This window comes from Plecotus auritus, assembly GCF_963455305.1.
Source record: "Plecotus auritus genome assembly, chromosome: 2".
NCBI lineage: Eukaryota > Metazoa > Chordata > Mammalia > Chiroptera > Vespertilionidae > Plecotus > Plecotus auritus.
Window position 1 is genome coordinate 132,695,994 of NC_137771.1, and position 21,467 is coordinate 132,717,460.

The 21,467-nt window shown below is 35.3% G+C and overlaps 1 pseudogene across 1 annotated transcript in view; it reads right to left on the reverse strand.

Annotated features, from left to right (window-relative positions):
• Positions 1-21,466: 21,466 nt before the first annotated feature.
• LOC308241202 (autophagy-related protein 13-like) overlaps position 21,467 on the reverse strand; it is a 1,601-nt pseudogene continuing 1,600 nt past the window's right edge. The window contains exon 1 of the transcript in view: position 21,467. This exon is cut by the window's right edge and continues 1,600 nt beyond it. The product of the transcript in view is annotated as an autophagy-related protein 13-like (transcript).

Genomic DNA, 21,467 nt, shown 5'->3' on the forward strand with positions numbered 1-21,467 from the left:
GATTTCTCTGCCTGTGGATTCCTCTAGTATATTTATGGTTTCCAGTCGTATGTTTAAGTACTTGATCCATGTTGAGTTAATTTTTGTGTATGGTGTAAGTTGGTGGTCTAGTTTCATTTTTTTTTTTTTTGCATGTATCTGTCCAATTTTTCCAACACCATTTATTGGAGAGACTGTCTTGACTCCATTGTATGTTCATGCCTCCTTTGTCAAATATTAATTGAGCATAGTCATTTGGGTTGATTTCTGGGTTCTCTATTCTATTCCATTGATCTATATGTCTGTTCTTGTGCCAGTACCAGGCAGTTTTGAGGACATTGGCTTTGTAATACAGCTTGATATCTAGTATTGAGATCCCACCTACTTTGTTCTTCTTTCCCAGGATTGCTGCCACTATTCGGGGTCTTTTTTTCATTCCAGATGAATTTTTGGAAAGTTCTTTCTAGATCTGTGAAATATGCTGTTGGTATTTTAATGGGAAGTGCATTGAATTTATAGATTGCTTTGAGTAGTATGGACATTTTGATGATGTTTATTCTACCAATCCATGAACATGGTATGTTCTTCCATCTGTTTATGTCTTCCTCTATCTCTTTTTTCAGTGTCGTGTAGTTTTCCACGTATAAGTCTTTTACCTCCTTAGTTAAGTTTATCCCTAGGTATCTTAATTTTTTTGGTGCAATGGTAAATGGGATTGCTTTTTTAGTCTCTCTTTCTGTAAGTTCATTATTGGTGTATAGAAATGCCATAGATTTTGTGGCATTAAGGGTCATTTTTCTTTAAACTTTTTTCTTTTTGTTCCTCAAACTCAATAATTTCTGTTGTCCTATATTCAAGATTGTGAATTCTTTCTTCTACTTGTTCAACTTGCCTTTGAATTCCTCTAGTGAATTGTTAATATTTGTTATTGTAATTTTCAGCTACAACTTTTTGTCACTGTTTTAGGTTTTCTAATGCCATTTTGTTCAGACATTTTTTTCTTGAATCTCTCTTCTTCTTTTAGTTCTTTCAACATTTTAAAAAAATTCTTTGTTGCTTAAAATATTACATATGTCTCCTTTTTCCCCCATTGATTTCTCCCTGGCCACTCCCATACCCCACCACATGCCCTCACCCCCCTACTCTCTGTCCATTGTGTATGCTTATAAGCATGCAAACAAGTCCTTTGGTTGATCTCTTACCTTTCCCACCCTCCCCTGACTTCCCTCTGAGGTTTTATGGTCTGTTTGATGTTTCTCTGTCTCTATTTTTGTTCATCAATTTGTGTTGTTCATTATATTCCACAAATGAGTGGGATCATATGATATTTATCTTTCTCTGACTGACTTACTTCACTTAGCATAATGCTCTCCAGGTCCATCCATGCTGTTGCAAATGGTAAGAGTTCTTTCTTTTTACAGCAGCATAGTATTCCATTGTGTAGATGTACTATAGTTTTCTAATCCACTCATCTGCTGATTGGTACTTAGGCTGTTTCTAAATCTCAGCTATTGTAGATTGTGCTGCTATGAACATAGGGGTGCATATATCCTTTCTGATTGGTGTTTCTGATACCTTGGGATATATTCCTAGAAGTTGGATTACTGGGTCAAATGAGAGTTCCATTTTTAATTTTTTGAAGAAACTCCATACTGTTCTCCACAGTGGCTGCACCAGTCTGCATTCTCATCTGCAGTGCAGGAGGGTTCATTTTCCTCTGCATCCTCACCAGCACTTGTTGTTTGTTGATTTGTTGATGGTTGCCATTCTGACAGGTGTGAGATAGTACCTCATTGTTGCTTTGATTTGCATCTCTCAGATGATTTGTGACTTTGATCTTAACATTTTTAAGACAAATCTTTTTGTCTGAAGATCTGTCATCAAGTCTATATGAGGGACAGTTTCTTTTTGTTTATTTCCCTAAATGGACCTTACTTTCCTATTTTTTGTATGTTTTTTTTATCTCTTTTTGTTGTTGTCAAAAACTGGACATTTAAACCTAATAATGTAACTACTCCAGGGTTCGCTGAAGAGTTTTATTGTTTTCATTTGTTATTTATTTTTATTATTGTTTTTTATTATTGTATTTTGTCTCTAGTCCAAGAATCAACCTGAGGTGTAAACTTAAGGTCATATCAGGTATTTTCTGAGCTGTACCTTTCCCTGGGCGTGTATAGTCACTCTCTGATTTCTCCAGTATATGAAGGTGTTTTGGAATTCCCGGCTCCTAAAAGGGAACAAGAGAAAAATGAATGGAGTTGGGAAAATGGACACTGACCCTTTAAATTCTCTTTGCAAGGCACATTAACCAGAGGAGGAGGGACCTGTAACAAAGCCTGGAGGAACAACAATAATGGCTGGTGGACTTTTTTTCTGCACTTCAGCAATCAAAAGCATCATTTAGTGATGAGACCACTGATCCTTTATATGTGTAGGATAATTTCCTTTTTGTCTACCTTGGCACTACAAGCTATATACTAGTTGATCCAGCAACCAGCACACAGCTGCCTGCCTGGAGGTGGGCTGTGAGTAATAGCTACTAGGCTGAAAGTTTAAATTGATGAAATTAACTGCTATTTACTGTCCATTCCCCTTGGAAAATTCAAACCTTCATTAGACTCCAAAGTTCCAAAATAGTTATATCAGAGAAATTTGGCCAGTGCAATTATTGTCCAGTGGGAAAACTGATTTCTTATACTTCCTACTTTGCCATTTTCTTAGAATTCTCATTCTAGTATGTTTTTAACTTTTGAAATTTTGCTCTGATTCAAATATATTTCTTCAAAATTTAGATTATTTCTCATTATTTATTCTTGAATTATGATTGATACATATGAATATTTTGAATATACTTGTTTTAATGACTTTAAAATTTCCATTATTCACTTTTCTATTAAAATACACTTTTTGTTTCTGGAATAACCTGACTCTGTACTCTATGCTGTTCTTTTTCTTTGTTTTGTTTTTACTTTGAGTTCAAGTTTGTTGTCATGTTTTTGTTTTTGTTTTAACCCTAAATCCCCGAGTTTACTCTTGCATTTACTAAGAATTTACAGTTTTACAAATTCACTACATGTCATGTACATTTATCTGGAGTTTCTGTACCTTTTAGGTTATTTGTATTTAGAAGTAATTCTGAAGCACAATGAATGATTAGGGCTCTGATATCTCAGTGTCCTTTACTTTCATACGATCCTGAATGGTCAAACGGTTTCAAGGATAAAACAAGGAGTTCAGAATTTCATTTTGCTGATGCAACAGCTTTTTGTAGCTACTGTCTTGATGTGATAACACAGATCCAGATTGTATGCCAAAAGGTAAAGTACTTCTTCCTTATTCATATGCAGATGTTACTATCCTAAGTTCCAGTTGTTCAGGTCTTTATTTAGTTCTGATTTACCTGCGATTTCTCTGAACTAAAGTTCTTTTCACAGATGTAGACTATGATACTATTTTTTTTTTATTTTCTTTGTAATTTCTGGACTTCTGGACTTCTAAGTTTTGTTTTGTTTTAATATTATATTTTCATTACCATATATTTGTGACAGAAGATGATTTGACTTTGGGTGGTGGGCACAAAGTGTATCATAGAAATGAACACTTGTAACATGTATAATATTATTAACCGATGTCACCCCAATAAATCTATATTTATAAAAGGCTAATATGCAAAGTGCCCCCTTGGGAGTTCAACTGGGAGACTGGGAGTTCAATCGCTCACTATGATGTGTGCTGACCACCAGCGGGTGGCACAGAACATGGCAGGTGATCAGTGGCAGCAGCGGGGCACTGAGGGTGTGAGGGAAGGAGGAGGTGGGCAGGTGGGGGAACTGCATGATGGTAGCCTGTGGGTGGCAAGGGAAAGAGGAGGTGGGGAGGCAGGGAGGCAAGGGGGCGGGGGAGTGGGGAACCTGATCAGCCCTGATTGCCAGCCAGGCCTAGGGATCCTACCCATGCAAAAATTTCATGCACCAGGCCTCTAGTTTAAAATATTATATATTGATTGTTATATCTTTTGAACAATAAAATGAGAAGTGAGAGTCTCTCACACAAAAATGAATCACCGTTAGCAATGTTTCCATTATAATATATATTAATTATATTTAACATTTTCTAAGATGCCAAAAGTAAAGAAATTGAATTATATCTCAGAGGTAAATTGATGTAAATTTAAACAATAATTCAAAATATTAGTCTCCTAGTTCTAGTGCTTCAGTAAGCTTGTCATACTTTCTCTTTGAATTTTTGTTTACTCAAAAGGTTAATAATAGATTAAATTAATTAACAGATGATAGTTTGTAATTCAAAGTATTCTTTATATATATATATGTGTTTATTCCATAAAGGTTTATAAAGCACCTACCTTAAACAATCAGTGATTCAATTACTAAGAGTATGTTGAATAAATAATGAAGAACTATTTCTTACCTCCAATTAGTTTACATTCTAATTTGAGACTCAGAAAAATTTACATATATACACATACAGAGATACATACTACTATGTAAAAACACAATGCACTATTAGATAAAGGCTAAATAAATAATAAGAAAGGTTAACTGGGAAAATATTAAAGGTGCAGAAGAAAATTATCAATAGGATGATGGAGGAAAACTTGAAATGTAAATTTAGGCAGAATCTGAAAGAAAGGAGAAAGAAAGTCATTTCAAATCATGTAAGAAGACTATTCCAAGTAAAAAGAATCAGAACTTTATAGGCTCTGATTTGGAAACAAAAAGTATGTTGGAAGAAGATCAAAGTCATTAGTATGAATGCATAAAATAAAGGAGAAAGAGAATTTAAGAATAAGAGGTAAAAAATGTAGACAAGGGCCATTTGTCAGGCAGAATAATGGTCCCATAAAAATATGCATATCCTAATTCCTGGAACCTGTGAGTATAGCATGTTACATGGCAAAGGGGAATTAAGATTGCAGAGGGAATTAAGGTTGCTCATCAGCAAACTTTGAGATGAGGAAATTATTCTGGGTTATCTGGGTGGGCCCAACGCAATTACAAAGGCCCTTATAAGTAAAAGAGGGAGGTAAAAGAGTCAGTGTCAGATGCAAAATAAGAAAGATTCACTGGACATTTCTGGCTTTGAAGATAGAAACCAAGGGATGAGGGCAGCCAAGAGAAACTGGAAAAGGCAAGGATAAGGATTCTCCCCTAGAGCCTCCTTAAGAAGTAATGTATGCCTGCATATAAGCATAGCCAATGGACATAGACAGTACGATGGTGAAAGCATGTGCTGGGGATGGGAGTGGCTGGGAGAGGTCAATGGGGGAAAGATGAGACACATGTAATACTTTCAACAATAAATAATTTAAATTAAAAAAAAACTTCAACACACATACACACACACACACACACACACACTCAAATATCTCTCTAGACACCTTGATATTAGACCAGTGAAACCCATTTTGAACTTCTAATCTCCAGCACTATAAGATAATTTTTTATTGTTTTAAGCTACTAAATTAGTGTTACTTTGTAACAGCGGTAATAGGAAACTAATACAGGCCATATCATATAGGGCTTCATAGATCTTTTAAAATATATTTTTATTGATTTCAGAGAAGGGAGTGGGAGAGAGAGATAGAAGCATCAATGAGAGAGAATAATTGATCAGCTGCCTCCTGCACATCCCCTAGTGGGGATCAAGCCCACAATCCCAGCATGTGCTTTGACCGGAATTGAACTGAGACTTCCCGGTTCACAGGTCCACACTCAACAACTGAGCCACACCGGCAGGGTGGGCATCATAGTACTTTGAATTTTGTTCTAATTTTGTTGAAACCCATTAGAGAACATTTAATTAATAAATAAACAAAGGATGCAGTATGTTTTATTGATTAATAATATTCTAGCTAATCTATGGAGAAAGCTACATAGAGTTATTTTGTAAGCAAGGAGACTAGTAAGGAAGATATTAAAATAGTTTAGGTAAAGGAGTTGAGGACTTGTACAAGGATTATACTTACAGTCATAGTGGTTAATATAAATATAACTTCAAGATATATTTTAAAATAGAGCAATCTATATTATTGATATAAGCTATGGTTCACAGGTGGTTACACAAATGCCCAAATTCTTTTTCCCAGCCTTACCAAGGGTTCAGCATTCTGGAGAAAGGGGCTGCGCGTAGATGATTAAGAAGGAGTCCGTGGACGAAAGATATTTTTGAAAGGCATTGGGGGTCAGAGGAGCTTCCAGCTGAAGGAGCTAGAAGGCTCTCACCTTGACCAAGGAACCTGCTTTCATTAGTACAATTTGTTCCAAGGCAAGGTGGAAATATACACTTCAAAGGGTACGGTATCAAAGGGTTTACAGAGATTGTCAGTTTCGGAATAGCCTACAGCTGTTCAGGTGTTTGGCCAACAGGAGGCAATAAAATGCCCTGAGCTGTCTGGCAGCTAACAATCGTCCTATTCAGGTTTGGGGGGAGTGCCTTTTAGCCGTTTCCAACAGGTAAACTATATTTGACTCAACCCTGTTGAGCTCCCCAAGCTTCACCAACATTTTGGTAAAACTCTTATAATTATTACATGCTGGAATTGGTTCTAGGCACACAAACACACCTAAAACTGGTAACTGAGGGTTGAGGAAAGGTTTTGGGAATTAGTGAATACATGCTACTTAAAGTCAAGGAACTTGAAGTGAATACTTTTAAAGACTATATATGAAGAAGAAAAGTGGTAAGAAGACTAAGCCATGGAATATTCTAACATTCTACATTTGAGACAAGGATAAAGATTCAGAAAATTAGAAACATAAACACTGGTTTGTAAAATAAAAGTAAATCTAGCAGAGGAAGTGTACTGGAAGCCAAGTGAAATAGCATGTAAGGAAATCAGGAGTGATCAGTTGTGTCAAATACCACTGAAAAGCAAGAAAGATATTGAAATGAGAGAGAGAGAGGAGAGAGTAATATCAATAGGTTGCCTCCTGTACATACCCTGATCAGGAATGAAACCTGCAATCTAGGTATGTGTCCTGACTTTGGAATTGAACCCAAAACCTTTTGATGTATGGGATGACTCCCCAAGGACCAGAACAACCTCGCTAGGACTGATTTGTTAATTTTTCTTTTAAAATTTATCTTTATTATTGAAAGTATTACAGATGTCCCTCTTTTTCCCCCATTGACCCCCACTCCTTCCCACTACTGTCACCTGCCCAGACCTTCAACCCACTAGTGTCTGTGTCCCTGGGTTATGCATATATGCATGCAAGCTCTTTGGTTGATCTCACCCCAACCCCTTCCCTCTGAGAATCCTCATCTGTTGCATGCTTCCATGTCTCTGGATTTATTTTGCTTGTCAGTTTATTTTGTTCATTAGATTTGTTAATCTTTTAATATTTATGTAGATATCAAATACATTCATTTCATGATAATCCCAGAAAAAAATATTGGCAGAAGTAAGAGGAAACATATCACTTGAAGATAGAGTATATTGGTGGAAAAATGAAATGTTTATTGGAGCATTCATGTTCTGAAATCTAGTATTTGATGACAACTTTAGTTTAAGGGAGTTACTTAAAATTTTTGAGCCAGAGAAAATTGGACTATAAATGACACTTCAAACTCTTTATAGCTACTGCCCATTCTTCCACTCCCCTATAATGAACAACTCCTTTTCTCTGCCATCTAACAAAAGAAATCTTTATGACTCAGTTTTATAATTAAATTAATTTAGAATTCTGAATTAATTTTAATAGCAGTCATGAAGTCTAGCCAAGATAAAAAATGGTGTTCTCTGTTTAGCTGAACAATTTTAAGCAGCCATTTATTTAACAAATGTTTTATATAGAAAATGGTAGAGATACTATACACATTAATTAAAACTTGATTCATTTGAATCATACTTATTTTAGTTTTAAATGCCAAATATGTAGTATTGCACATAAAAGCAACATTTAAAAATTTGATGCTTGTGTGTTTACTAGATTTAAATATTTACATGTCTAGAATGTAGAAAACATCTAATTTTAAAAATTCAAAATATGCTAAAGTAAATGAAAGCAGTAGAATGCAGTATATTTTGCCCAGTTAGGCAAAGTCTATATGCACTTGAAGAGTGTATATGTTAAACATATTTATACTTGTCTTTGTTTTACCTTTTTAAAAAGTTTGTGGCATTTTAAATGCCACAGAGAGTATAAAAAAGTATGGAGCAAATTCATGCAAAATATAATAAAACAATTTAACATTCTTTTCTGTATGACAAAATATATAGCTTACTTAAAAGAAAAAAATATATGGCTTAAGAAAAATTAAAATGACAATGTTAATCATAACACTTTTCCCATAGCTAGAGTATTTTCAGAAAACAAATCTGTAGGAAATATTCTGAAGAAATTTTTACCTTGTTCTTCATTTCTGTCCCCCCAACCAGAAAAAAAAGGTGCTTTTGAATCTTCTTTCATTGTCATTTCTTGATAATGCCATAGACATGGGAATATAAAAATGAAGTCTATATTTACCAATATTTGGCATCAACATGGCTGCCAAATCTACATTAATTTTATTATCAAAGAGAATAATATTAAATTTCTCTATGTTATATTAAATATTGGCTCAAAATATGGTATAATAAAAGCATAATTTGGTGTCAAAGTGATATTAAAATCTGGATTATTTATTATATAGCAATATAAATATAACAACAGTAATTTAAAATTATTGAACAATTGCAATACCTTATGCATTGAACTTAATTCATTTCAAGAATCATGATATTATTATAAAATCCTATGAAATATTTAAAAATAATTCAGTATTACAGTTAGTAACAAAAATTAATGCTAGGAAAAATTGCTTTAACTATTTGAACCTTGATCCTTTTTTCATTTTACAATAGTAAATTAAAAATAATAATGTTGATACAGGTCCTGATACATACTAAATAAGTGATGGTAACTTAATTCATTTAAATAATTTTTACATTTGCTGAGAAGCAAGTCATATAAAGAAGTCCTAGGTTAAACATAAAATTTTAAAAATACAATTTTCAGAATTAACCAGTAACATTGTTATTAGAAAGCTCCAAGCCTTCATTAACATTAAAAAAAAAAAATTTTAAAAAGGAAAAACAAACAAATAAAAACTATTAAATTAGAGACTGGCTAAAATAACCTTATAAGAGCTCTGTAAAACAGCCAAAGGTCTAAAGCAGTAAAGAGAACACCCACTCAAGAAAAATCCACATTCAACAAATAGGAAATTTATGTCATTTTTATTCACCCTCTCCTTCCCAGTATGGTGCAGTTTTGTTCTAGAGGAGATGATATCTAAGTTCCCAACTCTCTTTTAAATGGAAATGATAAAAAATGTACTTTATTTATAATATTCTAATCTGTCTGGGGCTGTCTGAAGGATTGATATCTGATTTATCTAACTTGGAGCTCAGGCAAGAGGTTGAGGGCATTGTATAACTTGAATGTCAGGCGAGAAGAAGCAGCAATGCTGCATGGGAAAGCTGCAGAGGGACAAAGATCTACAGACTAGGGTAAGTGATTCTGGGTGGAGGTATAGAGTAGATAATAAGGCACTGAGGAGAATCTGTGGAGAAGCTCTTTGGGAAAGTTAAACATTCAAAAGCAGCTGTGTATCTGGGGAATCAAAAGACACACAGAGGCCTGAACAAGATGCATTATCAGAAAAGAACTGAAATACCTTAAGTCTTTACCTCAGGCTGATCCCAAGCATCAAGGAATACCCAAATAATGAGTAGAATATTTTCCCCACACAAAACCAGTCTGCAAAAACAGAGAAACTTGGGTTTTGTTCAATGCCTATTGTTTTTCCTATTTTTTTTTCAATTATAGCTTACATTCAATATTATATTGTTTTAGTTTTAGCTGTAGAGCATAGTGGCTAGACAATTGTACACTTTACAAAGTATTTGTACTTTTTATTTCTATACCCACCTGACACACAAATGCCCAATTATGAAGGCATACAAAATCTTAGGGAAATGTGGTGCATTCAAAGGACAAAATCAATCTCCAGAATCTGTCCCTGAGGACACATAGACATTGGACTAACCAGACAAAGACTTTAAAACTACTGTCTTGCTTCTCTATCTCTGGATCTGTTTTTGTTCATCAGTTTATGTTGTTCAAGGACACATATGTAATACCTTAATCAATAAAGAAATAAAATAAAAAAAACCTATTGTCTTGAATATGTTCAAATAGCTAAAAAACAAACAAAACAAAACAAAACAAAACAAAACAAAAAACACAAAGTACTAAAGGAAATAAGGAGAACAGTATATGGATAAAGTGCAAATTTCAACAAAGAGAGAAAAAAATTAAAAAGGAGCCAAAGAAAAATTCTGGAGTTGAAAAATATAACAATTGAATATTAGAAAGCACTATAGGTATACAGGTCTTCAACAACAGATTTAAACATACAGAAAAAAAGAATCAGTGAATTTGAAGACATTTAAAATTATTGAGTTTTTAGAACATAAAGAAAAAAAAGAGTAAAGAAAAGTGAACAAAACCTAAGGGTCTTTTGGGATATCATAAAGTGGACTAAATATACACATTATAAGAGTCTTAGAAAGTGAAGAAAGAGAGAAAGAGGCAGATTACTTGAGAAATTAATATATAATTATCTTACATAATTAAGATATATAATTATAATTAATTAATTAAATTTGAGGAAATACATGGATTTCCAAATATAAGAAGCTCCAGAAATTATAAAAAGAAAAATTTCAGAGAACCACATTGAAGCACATTATAATTAAACTATTGACACACATAGACAAAGAGAGAATTTTGAAAGCAGTAAGAGAAAAGCAACTTATCATGAACAGTGATTCTCATAAGAATATCAGTTGTTATTTTGCAGAAACTTTGGAGCGCAGAAGGCAGTGAGATGATATATTTAAAGTGAACCAAAGGATAAAAAAAAAACAGAATTTTATATCAATTTCCAAATACATTATAAAATAAATATGTAGGAAGAAAAAGCCTTTGGGGAATTTTATTAGAGTTGATTAAATCTGTAGATCAATTTGGGGATAATGATAACAGCAATTTTAAATATTTTAATATGTTATTTTCCTTAATTTATTTATTCTTCAATTTTCTACAGTAATATTTTATAGTTTTCAATGTATATGTTATATCCATTTTCTAAAATTATTACTCATTATATTAGTTTTCTAGAACTACTGTAACAAGTTATAAATTTGGTGTCTTACAGTGAGAAACTTTTCTTTCACATCTATGAAGGTAGGAAGTCTAAATTAAGCTATCTGCAGGCCTGCACTTTCTCTGGAGACTCTAGGAAAGATTCCATTTCTTACCTCTTCCAGTTTCTATTGGCTGTTAGCATTCTTTGGCTTGTGGCAACATCTCTCCAGTCCATTGCACTTTCACATTTCCTCTTTGCTTCTCTTCTAAGAAAACTTCTGGATTTAGGTAATATCTGGAAAATCCAAAATAATCTCCTTGTTTTGAGATCCTTAATTCACTTACATCTATAAAAACCTTTTTTACAAATAAGGTAACATTCATAGTCTCTAAGAATTAGGACATTGGTATATTTTTTAGAAGGTCAGTTTAACCCACATTTTTCTTTTTATGGTTTTTGATAATGTGAATATTTTTGTGTGTTTTTTATACCTAATCATTTTACATAAAAATAAAATAAATACAATTGATTTTTGTATGTTGACCTTTTATCATAAGACTGATGACTTACTAATTAGTTCTACTATGCATCCTGAGATTCTTCAGAATGATGTTTGTAAATAGTTAGGTCTCTTGTGAATAAATATAGTTTTATTTCTAGCTTTTGTAACTTTATGATTTTTTGCCTTATTACACTTGACTACATACTCCAGTAAAATTGTGAATAGAAGTAGTAAAAGTTAACATACTTTTTATTTCCAGTTATAATGGGAAAGTTTTCAATATTTTACCAGGTATGTTATTAGTTGTAATTTATTTAAATGCCCTTTATGTTGAGAATCTTCTAATCTGTTATGAGAAAAGTCATGAAAAAAGATACCAAGTAGTAACTCTAAATAATGAAATAATTTTTAAATTCTGGTGAACATTGGATTTCCTTATATGCTTATGGTAAACATGCAAATACATACAATTTTGTGTAAAACAACTTGACAACAATATTTTATATAATTTTGCACAATAATTTCAATAAAGTACAAAAATAATGCAGAGAATATACTAGGTATTTATATGGGATAGATAAAAGTTAAATTAAAATATTTTAAGAATAGGTAAGAGATAAGATAATGAAGGGAGCAGAAAATGAACACCCCTCTGAGATTTCTGAAAGATAACAATGCAGTCTCAGTGTTTCAAACTACTCATTAAGACTTCATGATATTGCTGATGTCTTAAATATTCTCTGCCCCCTCAAATTTTATACCTGATGAAATTCTACCTTTAATTCAAATGTCACCTCCCAAAACTAAATGAATAATACTCATTTACATGTGGGCTGCAGGCATTTTATTCCACATTGCACTTTTGCTAACAGCTAGTTCTACCACTGTGGGAGTTTGTAGAATAAAGTGGTGAAGTCTATGCTTTCTGAAGCTTAACTGCTTGAATTCTATTTTATTTTTTCAGAAGCTTAGGATAATATTTCAAAACTTAAACAGGTCAGCTATATATTTGCTATATGGCACATACCTCCAAATTCAAATAGAACAAGAATGCAAGTAATATTAATATATTCAATATGTTTACATTTTCATAAGTTATGGCCATTGTTAGTGATGGTTTTAGATGTTTCCTTAGAAATCGGTCATTTTCAAATATTAAATACTTTATCTCTGAATAATCAGATAGGTTTAATTCAAATTTAGGAAATAATTTAAAACTATTCAGAATTACTACAAAATAAGCTCTGACTTGACAAAGTTTGAAAACATTTTAAAAAATGTTTAAGTAGAAAGGCTTTCAGTTAAATCAAGACATATATACTCCTTTCCAAAATATCAAATAATATCCTTAGTGTTTTACAGGTATTTTAGTGGATCTACTGTCTCACTCAGAAATCTGCTATTTCTATTGCATAAGCCACCTTTGAAAATGATTTAATGCTTCAGCAGGTTTTGAATGTTTTTAAATGATTTTCCAAATTTGGCAAGACCTACACATCCATCTGTAGATTGATTCCTATGTGCATATGTACATTGTTCAAATGTGGGCCATAATGTGCACACAAATATTCAACTTAATTAGAACTCTCAGAATCTTTGAAATTAGAAAGAAACACTGGGAAAACATTAATTAGAGTCAAATGAGATTGAGAATATCTGCTATTAGTTAGCTCAAATTGTTTCTGTTGTTTTTACCACATATATTGTACTAAGTTCATCTGAAACTGCTGAGACCACCATCAGGTTAAGGTAACTGTGAGGCTTTCTTCTGATCCCTAGTCCCCATACTCAGGAATTGTAACTCGATTGTTCTGGGGAAGATCCTAAGCCTGAGTAAATGATCGATTCAAATGTGTACTCCAGGTTAAGACTGTTGGTGTAGATGAGCTGCACTAGTTTAGCCTTCAAATCCAATTCCGACTTCCCTCAAAGACCTTATAGTAGGCAGAATTCATAAACTATGTTCCAAAAATATCACACCCTAAACCCTAGAAACTGAGAATATGGTGAAATATCACATTGGTAATTTATGTTACATTTTGAGTCACAGTTGGCCTTTAAGAGTGTCTGGTAGGCTTCTTTTGGTCATGTGAGCTCTTAAAAGCAGAGAAGTATCTCCATCTGGTGGCAGAAGGACAAGTCAAGGAGATTCTAAGCCTGGGAATGCTTTAATGTATTTTTCTTGTTTTTTTTTTTTTTTTATGGAAGGGGCACCATGAAAAGGACTGAGCCATGGCCTGTAGAAGAGGAGAGCACCCCCTGACAGAGCCAGTAATGACAGGGGGTGCTCAGTAATAAAACCCCAAGGAACTGGATTCTACCAACAACTTGAATGTGCTTGGAAGCAAATTTCCCCCAGATACTTCAGATAAGATTTCAGCCTGGTTGAAATTCTGAATCTGGTATTAGGAGATCTTCAGCAGAGAACAATCAAGCCCACCAGGACTTCTGATCTACAGAAATGTGAGCTAATTAGTAGGTGTTTTAACCCACTATGTTAGTGGTGATTTGTTACTCAGAAATATAAAACTCAGATGATCTCAACAAAACTCTTTAAACCAGATCTCCAGGCCTCTTATTCATGTTTTAATAAAGCAGTGCTCAAAACTTAATTCCTAGGCCAAATATTTCCAACTATCCTGTATCTCAATTATGACCTTTGTTCATCCACTACCTCCCAATATTCTCTGCTTACAGTAATTTATACTACACTTTCAGTGTGTTAATCACCCACTAATAAAAAAAATTCCTATTCCTTCTCTTATGACCAAAAATTATTTCTTTCTTAAAACACCTTTTCCTTGTCAAACCCCTACCCCACCTCAAACGATGCTCCCAATTTTGGCTTCTAGCCTAATCGTCACCACCTTCTAGGAAAATCAAGCAATAAAAAACAACACAATAAAATACATAGGAGGCTTTGTGATCCTTGCCATTGTTTAAACTCTCTCCCCTACCAATCTTTCCTTCACTCCTAATAATTGACATCTTTTAAATTCTTAGAAACTATCTCTCAAAAAAAGACATTGGTCATTTCTTTGATTGGCTTTATGTACTATACATATAACTTTTCTTCTGATGACTTTGTCCCAGAGTTTCTTAACCTCCTTAGAAAGTTAAGAGATACTTTTTTCTTAATGCCTCCTCAGCAATAGGAACTTTTGATTCTGCTGTCATCAAATCTCTAAAATGAACAATTCAAACATGCCTCTTTAGGAAAAACATAGTAACTCCTTAATCATAAAGTTTTCTTCTTATTAGGACACCCAGGTCAAGGGTCCTCCTTCCTTCTATAAATGTTTTCTTCATTTATTTTCTTTTTTAAAATATATTTTTTATATTGCTAGTATTACAGATATCTCGTGTTTTCTTTCCCTTTCTCCCCTCCTCCCAGCCCCAACGCCCTCCCCAGGTCTTCACTACCCTATTGCCTATGTCCATAGGCTATGCATGTAAGTATATAAGTTCTTTGATTTATCTCTTCTCATCCCCCATCCCACATGGAGGTATGTCAGTCTGTTCCATGTCTCCCTGCTTTGGGTCTTATTTTGTTGGTTAATTCATTTTGTTGATTAGATTCCACAATAAGTGAGATCATGTGATATTTGTCTTTCTCAGTTTGTCTTATTTCACTTAACATAATATTTTCCAGGTCCATCTATGCTGTCCCAAGTGGTAAGAGATTTATTTATTTTCTTACCCAGCAAAAAGTTCATAGCACATTCATTTATTAAAAACATAAATTCCTGGCCTTGCATAGCAAAAACACTAACCATGGAAGACTATAATTTATTTTTGTGCATTGTTAGAGTCATAATAAAGGGCATGTTGCAAACATGAGAAATTCAGGCTCAAGAACCTTAAATATGGCCCAGCCGGCATGTCTCAGTGGTTGAGCAGCAACCTATGAACAATGAGGTCATGGTTCAATTCCCAGTCAGGGCACATGCCCAGGTTGCAGGCTTGACCCTCAGTAGGGGGCATGCAAGAGGTAGCCAATCAATGATTCTCTCTCATCATTGATGTTTCTATCTCTCCCTCACTTCCTCTCTGAAATCAATAAAATATATTTTTTAAAGAGAACTTTAAATATGAATGCAATGTTTTGTTGTCTCATATGTATATGTTCCCTTTTGGAGATTCATTCTTGTTCACATAGTCCCGTGGTTGGCAAACTGAGGCTCGCGAGCCACATGCAGCTCTTTGGCCCCTTGAGTGTGGCTCTTCCACAAAATACTACAGCCTGGGCGAGTCTATTTTGAAGAAGTGGCATTAGAAGAAGTTTAAGTTTAAAAAATTTGGCTCTCAAAAGAAATTTCAATCATTGTACTGTTGATATTTGGCTCTGTTGACTAATGAGTTTGCTTACCACTGACAGTCAGTGGCCAATGGTATTGTGAAATTTTTGAATCTTAGGTTATCTTTCTGCACAGATTAGGATTCAAGTTTTAAATTAATAGTCATTAACTAATACAGGTCTATAATGTAGTATGCTTTACTAATTTAAATACAGTTTATAGATAATGCTATTATATTTATGAATCTAATGAATAAAATCACTTACATTTCTGTTTTATTTGTGTTTGCTTACTTCAAGTTAAGCAGATTAAATTTCTTTAAGTAATTTTCAATTTATAACTTATATTTCCTTAAATAGTTTTAACTATATTTCAACTTTAATATATTCAATTTTCTTCAAAAGAGTTCCATTTTGTGTATGACATAGTAAGAAAACTTTTGTAATGATTAAAACATTTCTTAAATCTAATAAAATGAATTAAGCACAGTAAAGTTAAAGTTTGCTTAAACAGTTCATACTTCATGCACACTAAGTCAAATAAATTATCTTATACACTCCAAATTTAAATCTCAAAGCAAAAAATTTAGTTACCCAATTCCATATTTTGCATTGTAATCTGAAACCTAATATATCAGATCCTTTAATTTACTAACTTATTATGTTATGTGATAAATATAAACGTATTCCTTTTAAGTTTAATAGAAAATTGCTAGCAACCTGGGTTTAAATTGTTATCCTAGAATTTAATAATAAAGCTTGCTGGCAAAGAAATACTTAAGGAAGAGCTTAATCATTGCAAGGGTTAGAGATTGTTATCCTAAACAGAGGAGGGTTTGTTAATCAGCTGACTGGCCAGGGATTGGAGATGCAAGTGTTGGGCCTGAAAAACACATACTTTTAGTTTTTGTAACTTTTTTCAAAGGAACATGGGTATTTCAAGTACATATCTTATAAAGTAATTGGTTTCAAAGCTACGGATTCGTGCACCGGTGGGGTCCCTCATCCTGGCCTGTGGGGATCTGGCAAAACTGGCAGTCTGACATCCCCCAGGGGGGTCCAGAGTGCGAGAGGGCACAGGCCAAGGGGCCCCTCCGGTCCACAAATCTGTGCACCGGGCCTCTAGTATGTATATGAGATCTTTGGTTAATCTCTTCCCACCCTCCACCTTCCCTCCTTCCCTCTGAGATTCATCAGTTCCATGTTTCCATGTCTGTGGTTTCCGCTCCTGCTTTGAGCATCTGCCCCCTGTTGATCAGTGCATGTCATAGCTACCGGCCAGTCAGCTAGTCGGCCAGTCATTTAGGCTTTTATATATATAGGTTTGTTTGCATTGTGTTATGTATCAATAGTCCATTACTTTGTAGTTAGGAGTAATGTATTCTATAGATTTACCATTTTTTGTTTATTAACTTGACAAAGGACATTTGGATTTTTTTCCAGATTTTACAAATAAAGCTGCTATAAACATTCATGTTCAAGTTTTTGTATGAACATATACCTTCATTTCCTTTGGGTCAGTGGTCGGCAAACTCATTAGTCAACAGAGCGGCAAACTGTGGCTCGCAAGCTGCATGTGGCTCGCGAGCTGCAATTTGCCGACCACTGCTTTGGGTAATACTTAGAAGTTGACTGTCTGAATCACATGTTAGGTAAGTATATAACTTTTTAAGATACTAAAAAATTTAACAGTGGTTGCACTATTTTACAGTTATACTACTGTGTACAAGAATTCCAGTTCCTCTATACATGCCTGACAATAGATATATTCAGTCTTACCTTTTAGAGATTCTAGTAGTTCTGTAGTAGTATCATATTATGAATTAATTTTGCATTTCTCTAATGACTTATAATATTGAGATTTTTTCTACATATGTATTTGCTATCTGTCAATATTTTGTAATAAAATGACTGGTAAAATCCTTTCACAATATTGTTATTGCATTATTATTATTTGTTATTAAGTTTAGCATATACTTTATAGATTCAGAATAGAAGTCCTCTATACATGTGCTTTACAGATATTTCCTCCCAATATGTGGCTTATCTTTTATAGTCTTAACAGTGTCTTTCAAGTAGCAGTTTTTAATTTGGTGAGGTCTAATTAAATAATTTGTTATTTCATGAATAATATTTTTGGTGTCATAACTAAAAAATCTCTGTGTAAACCAGGATCACAAAAATATCCTCTTATGTTTACTTCTAGAAATTGTACAGTTTTAGTTTTATATTTGGGTCCATGATATTTTGAGTTAATTCTTGTATATATTGTGATGTATGAATCCAAGTTTACATTTTTCATATGGATGTCCAAATGCTCCAGTATAATTTTTCCTCTGCATTGCCTTTGCACCTTTTGCAGAAATCGCTTTTTATGTGTGTTGGGCTATTTCTGGACAGTAAATTGTTTAATTGTGCTAATTGTATACCTCTACCAAACTCTAGTCACTATTATAGCTTTATAATAAAGCTTGAAGTCAGGCAGTTAGTACTCCAAATCTGTGCTTGTTTTTTTTTAATTTTAAGGTTGTTGTGTTGTTATTGATTTTTGTAGCTATACAAGGTCATTTGAATTTCTTTATGAATTCTTTGAATAACTGTCATTTTTTTAAAAGGCTCCTATTAGATTTTAAATAGGATAGTTTTAAATTTAATTGTTATTTGGGGGAGATTAAATATTTTCAAATGTTAAGTATTCTCATCCATAAGCACATCTCTCTCTTGATTTATGTAGGTCTTCTTTAATTTCTCTCAACAGTATTTTATAGTTTACAAAGTAGAGATTCTCATATCTCTTCCAATATTTTTTCTTCTGATTTCTTATTTTGATGCTATTATAAATGGTATTCATTTTATTTTTCAATTATTTGTTGCTAATATAAAGAAATACAATATTTTTTTAATATTGACCTTGTATCCAGCAATATTGTTAAATGTGCTTACTCCAGTACCTTTTTTGTACATTTCAGTGGTGTTCTATTAATTATATCATTTGTAAATAAGGAGGTTTTACTTTTTCCTTTTCACTCTGGATGCATTTTATTTCTTCCCTCATTGTCTTATTAGAGCTTCTAGTATAATGTTAATTAGAACTAAGGATAGTAAACATGCTAGTCATGTTTCTGATATAAGGGAGAAAACAATCAGTTTATCATCATTAAATGTGATATTAGCTATAGGTTATCATAGATTAAATAAGTTTGTTCTATCTTAGTTTTCTGAAAGGTTGTCTTTTTTTTGTTGTTTTTTTTTAAAGTACAGAAAAAAATTTATTGGAAATCTCTTGAATACATTTTAAAGTATTACTCAGTATTTCCAAATAAGGTAGGCTGGAGGCAGGGAGGGTCTCTGCCCCTTGGAGACAGAGGACTGGTCCCAGCCTTCCCCCCAGTTCTGCAGAGGTCAATCTAGGCTCATACCTTTAATTGTACAGGGCTGAGGGGCAGGGGCCAGCCTTGACCATTGCTTTGCTCCTCTGTGGTTCTGCTCAAAGTCAGGGCTCGCCTCCCTGGCCTCTCACTGAGGGGGTCCTGAAGAAAGGATTCTGCCTGCACAGGCCGTGAGAGTCAAAAAGGAAAATGGCTAACAGGCCCTCCACACTTGGCCTCAAAAAGAGGGCAATGGCTGAGACATTGGGGCTGGGGGGTAGGGGAAGGGAATGGATAACTTACAATAGGCCTCCAACCTTCATAGTACTGGGGCCGTGAGAGTAAACCTGGATTGGTTTAGCAGGCCCTGGGTGTGCTCTGGCCCAAAGATAGGAGGGCCAGTTGGACACTACTGCTGGGAACATTTCTTTGTGGCAGAGAACACATGCACAGGGGCAGGGTTTGGCCTAATGGAGACATCATCAGAGCCCACTCCAGTCCTCAGAGATCAGCTTCATAGGTGGAAGCAATGTCACATGCATCCTATATAATAAAAGGCTAATATGCAAATCAACCAAACAGCAGAACGACTGGTTGCTATGATGTGCACTGACCACCAGGAGGCAGCTCCTGCATTAAGCGTCTGCCCCCTGGTGGTAAGTGCGCTCCCACAGGGGGACTGGGGCAGTGGGAGCGGGCCTAAGCTGTCAGTCGGACATCCCCAAGGGCTCCCCAACTAGGAGAGGGCACAGGCTGGGCTGAGGAACACCCCCATCCCCCAACCTCCATCCCCCAGTGCACGAATCTCGTGCACTGGGCCTCTAGTTTACTAATAAGCAATCAAGGGCCATGTGCCCCACTGCAGAACAGCCACTGTCAATGAATACCCCTGGTGGGTCAGGAGGAAAGGGGCAGGCCTAGGTATCCATGGCTAAGACTACCAGTTAGGCTGGGAGAGGGACAGACAGCACAGGTGGCTGAGGCCAGGCACTTGACTTACCCAAGTAACAATTCCTGAAGGATTAAGTCAATATGTGCCCAGCTTTAGTTTCTCAAAAAGGAACCAGTGGACCTCAGGCCAGGGTACAGACCCTGGGATTAGAGGGTGGAGGCCAGGCGAAAGGAGGAAAAGGGCCCATAACACAGCCCTGAGAAACAGAAGCAAGTACCCCAGGATGAACCTGTCTGGACTTCCGCAGCCCACCAGGGGAAACACATAATGACCTTGGGAGTCACCACGTTTAGCGCCCAAGGCTTCCTGGGCTGCTAGAGCAAAGCCGGTCACTCTGCAGGCGCCGTAAGAGATCCAAGGCTCCACCGGGAACATGTAGGTAAAGCCTGTTGTCACTGAAAATGCAGCAAGTCTGGAAGGTCTGTTGCCCCCGCCAACCCTATTCCTGGCTCCCACCTTCTATGTATGGGAAGGAATACATCCCCAGAGCAGCAACCTGGAATCTGAGGAACCTCCACAAGAGGAGGCCCTGCCCCAGGAAGAGGCCCTTCACCTTACCCAAGTGAAAACATCTAACCTCAAACATAATTTCTCTATGAAATATCTGACTTCTATGAAAGTAATATTTACCATGTCCTCTAACCAAGAAGCAGCAATGGGGGAGGGAAGAGAAGAAAGAGAACCTTTACTGTGACTCCCAACCCTAGCGACAAGGGATTCAGTCCCATGTAGCTGAGGAGCTGAGCACAGGCAGCCACCAGGGTTGCTCAGACCCTCTGTTAGAGGAGGGGCTGGCTCAACCTTCAAGGCTGGGAATGGTTGACTTTCAAGTTCTCATCTTGGGAAGAGGCCTGTCAATTATAGGCACAGGGGCAGAAAGAAGGAGAGAGGAAGAACATAACAGAACTGAAGGAGATAACACAGCCGAAGAGCCCTTCCTTCTTCCTCCCAGCACTGTCTCTTTCCCTCTCTGCCTCCACACAAGTCTCGAGCCACCAGCTGGAATGTCAGAGGGTTGGTGATAATGGCAGGCAGGTGAGGGGCCAGCTGTGGGGGCAGACCAAGGGTGGGGGCCAGCAGTGGGAAGAAGGAGAGGGCAGCCATTGTGAATAGATGCTGATGGGTGATGGAAGCATCAGGCCCTGCAGCGGGCCCTTTTGTTACAAAGTCCTACCATTTTCAAAGCCAGAGGGTGAGTGTCCTCAAATGCTC